The sequence below is a fragment of the Fukomys damarensis genome, unplaced genomic scaffold (genome assembly GCF_012274545.1).
Source record: "Fukomys damarensis isolate Sample0158 unplaced genomic scaffold, DMR_v1.0_HiC HiC_scaffold_8, whole genome shotgun sequence".
In the NCBI taxonomy this organism is placed as follows: Eukaryota; Metazoa; Chordata; class Mammalia; order Rodentia; family Bathyergidae; genus Fukomys; species Fukomys damarensis.
Genome location: NW_022900920.1, coordinates 24,467,617 through 24,471,657, shown reverse-complemented (window position 1 = coordinate 24,471,657; position 4,041 = coordinate 24,467,617). Strand labels below are relative to the sequence as shown.

General features: G+C 40.0%; 1 protein-coding gene across 3 annotated transcripts in view; it reads right to left on the bottom strand.

Moving 5' to 3' along the window:
- The window catches only part of Gpam (glycerol-3-phosphate acyltransferase, mitochondrial), a 65,017-nt gene that overhangs the window by 32,555 nt on the left and 28,421 nt on the right, over positions 1-4,041 (bottom strand). The gene's annotated exons all lie outside the window — the stretch shown is intronic.

The following is a 4,041-nucleotide window of genomic DNA, read 5'->3' as shown; positions in this document are numbered from 1 at the left end:
AGGGGCGAGGCGGGGCGGACCCCTTTGTGCCCGAAAGGATCGGTGTAGGATGTGTGCTCGCGGACAGGTGTGTGGCTGAGCTTGCGATGCGAGTGCCTGCGCCTCTAAATTTCCTTGCGTGAACTGTGAGCTCGTGTCACCTCCAGGCTGAGGCTAGCTGTCAGTGTGTATATATGTGAGCTGACCTTTTATGAGGTCTGTAGCACTACAGAATTTATGAAGGATAGGGGAGGCACTGGCTGCAAAAGGCCGCACGGTATAATTTCTGTAAGACTAGCTGAGCCCCCAAGGAGGAAAATGAGGAGTAAAAAAATAACGCTTGAAAAATACAACACCTCTGTTAGGAAATTTTCTTTCCTGTGAGCTCTTTTACATAGCGTGGTGAATATTTCTAATAACAGGGATTTTGAAGTGTATGTTTCAAATGTTCTCACCAAAAAAAATGGTATTTGAGGTAACAGCATGTTCATTAGCTTGACTTGATTACTTTTATTTGTAAATCATAATATAATAGGTAAAAAATATTGTAGGAAGTCAGGGCAAGGCCCTCCAGAGTGTCAGTACAGCACATGAAAGCACATTACAGTTGTGGCTACAGGAGCATCCGTGAAGGCCAGGCCTCAAGAGAAAGACCAATGACCATGTACATGCCTCCCCAAGGGATAAACAAAGTAATAAAGACTATACTACCTGCCTCCCTGTTGGATCAATATTACCTAGGTGGCTATACTTGTAATCTTACTGGTTGATTATGGTTTTGATCCGCACTATACATACCTTGTGATTTTGCTCTATAAAACTTCCTTTGAGAAGAGGGCTCATTGGCAACCTACTTTAGGGTCCCCTCCTGTCTCTCAGGAGCTATCTCAAATTTTTCCTACTCTTAACGTCTATTGTTCCTTAGAGTTTGCTCTTCAGTTTGGGATAATGGCTAAAGTATAGCAAATTCCACTCAGACTTCAAGTCATTTTAATACTTCAGTCTTTTTAACTGTAAGTTGAGGAATCATAGTTATATTTATGAAGTACAAAATGAAGTTAATGTATAGGGAAAATAAATGTTACTCCCAATCTGCTAGATGTCAGATAAGCCAAGTTTGTTTTCTCTCAAATTGCTAAGTACCTTAGCAGCAAGCTCACATCTAAGTACTTGAGGATTGCATATTGACTAGGTGAATTCTAATCCCAAAGGGTCATGAAATTTTGTAAACAGATTACAGATGATAACGAAGAAAAAGGAAGGAGGGGCAGAGATAGAGAAAAGCCCTAGGGTTTGAATCACTACCTAAGAAAGTAAAAGGAAATGAAGTAAAGAGAGCACCACAGGAATTTGTAAATGTAAACCAGAGAGGAATACAGTCCTTTTAAAAATTCATTTGTAGGCAACTCTTCTGTAACACCTAGTTGCACAAGGGTGACTGATTTGTTAATGCAGATTCTATGCTAGGGGTTTCAGGTTACTGCATGAAAACTGTTTTTGGAAACAGGTGACACCTTCAGCAGCTTTATGAACAGAACAATAATTTGTAGTAATCCAGTCTAACCAGACAAGATGGAACAAGACTGAATTTACTGTCCAGTCTGCAATAATCAGGAACAATTGAGCAAATATAATATTTGGCTTTTACCCACTGGACATAATAGGAGAAGGGAATCAAGCGAGCTGAGCCGTAGAGAGCCTTGGTTGTCATGGTGCTGTGCAGAGTAGGGGACCTCAGAAAAGCTAGGCAGACCCTGAGTTCAGGGACTAGAACTGGGAGGCTAGGAAGGTCAAAGCAGCTAGAAATGGAAGCAGAGCACCAGACAGAAGAAACCAGAGTAGAGAAAGAAAGAGCCGTGGAGATCTGCAGAAGATCCCCCTCCAGGAGGCAGCTGATCAGCATACACTTGTGAGGAAGATACCCAAGGCCAGGGAAGACGAACAGATAAGGGGAGAACACCAAAGCTTGTACAGAGCAGGAATTATTCCTTTACCTGTGAGTCAGAGTGGAAAAATACTCGGTGATTGTGCAGGCCCAGGCCCTGCCAATTAAAAAAAAAAAAAACTGACATGAAATCAAAATATATGTAGCACCCAATAAGATAGGGTTCAAAAATGGCATTGGACTGAAATTTTCAGTCATCCAAAAGAAGCAAGAATGAATGGCCCATAGTAAGGAGAAGAAAAATCAAGTGGAAGAGTTTTAAAAATGACCATGATGAGAAAATGACCAATCAGAGATTTTGAAAGTAATACAACTATAGGCGCTACATTCAATTAAAAGCAAAAGGAGATGGACTTGGTAAACAAAGATATGGAAAAAAATTTTTTTTAATCTAGGAAGATCCAGGGCAAATTCTGGAGAGTATAAAATCTTTGTCTGAGGCTTTTCACGTCACACACACACACTTACATAGTGTTAACAGCAGATTAGACATTACTGAAAAAGAAAAGAACTTGAAAATATTTTGATAGAAACCATTCAAAATGAAATACTGAGGGAAGAAAAAGACTGAAAATAAAAATGAAGAAAATATACTCACTGAACCTAGAATACATGCAACTGGTGACCCAGGCAGAAAGAAATCATTGAATAATGGTTGAAAACTTGCCACATATACTGATTACTGTAAACACAAATGTGAGACTCAACAATGTAAGTAGAAACATGAAAAAACAGCACCTCGGAATATCACCATGAAATTACCTAAAGCCAGTAATGGAGAGAAAAATCTTAGAAGCAGTTAAAATAAAAAGACATTGTTGTACAGAGAAGCAAAGATAAGAATGGCAGCCGACTTCTCATCAGAAATACACAAATCAAAAGATGGTTTAGCTGCACCTTACAGTCCCAGATGAAAAAAAGCATCCATCAAGAATTATTTCACAATAATTCAAGACAAAGACATGTTCTCACACATAAACACTGAAAGCATTCATCACCCAGACTCATGCTGTCAGAAATGTTAAACCAGATGAAGTGCATGCCTGTCATCCTAGAACTTTGGGAGGCGGAAGCAAGAAGACAGCAAGTTCAAGCAACTTAGTGACTTACAGAAACTCTGTCTCAAAATAATTAAAAAGTGGCTGGTTATGTGTGAAGGCCCGGGGTTCATTACCTGGTAGTGCAAAAAGAAAAAGTAGAAGACAGACAAAAAAGAAGGACAAAGGAAGGAAAGGAAGTTCTTTCAGGTAAAATCAAAATATTGCTGGGTGTGGTGGCGCACACCTATAATCCAGCACTCAGGAGACTGAGGCAGGAGGATCGCTCTGAGTTCGATACCAGCCTGGACTACATAGTGAGTTCCAGGTCAGTCTCAACTACATAGTGAGACCCTGTCTCAAAAAACAAAACAAAACAAAAATAAATAAATAGAAAAAGAAAATATTTCTAGATCGAAACCAGATCTACAAAAAAGGAATTAAGAAAACACAAATACAAAGGCAAATAACTTCCTAGTTAACTGCTTACAACAGAAACACAGACAATATTTGGTGGAGTTTACTACATATATAGAAATATGATGTGACAACAGTGAGGTCCGAGGAGAGACCAAAGGTAGCAGAGAAGGGATTTAAGCCTAGGCCTTTCTCAAACTAAATGCCACATTTTTGCCAATAACCCACAGTGCCTTCCTAGTGAGCCCTGTTCCACAGACTGTACTCCAGTCTAACCCAGCTTCACTGATCAAAACTCATCCAGGTACATTTGTTCAAACTGCTACCGATGTGCCTATAGAACGTAGATTTGCCAGGCACCTGGTGCAAGTCTGTATTCCCAGCACTCAGGAGGCTGAGATAGGAGGATGGCCCTGAGTTCAAGGCCAGCCTGAACTACCTAGGGAGACCTTATTTCAAAAAAAGAAACAGTTGAAGTTCTCCACAAAAATACTTTGAGGCTAGGAACTGACTTGCCACAATGCAATGATGAGGTATCTAGCACACTCCTTCATCTAAAATATAACAGTGATTCTACCAAAATCTCTTATCTGAAATAGTTTGGACAATTTCTTCTTACCTGCCCCCTGCTGTTCTCATCATCTATTATTCTCCAGTCTCCTT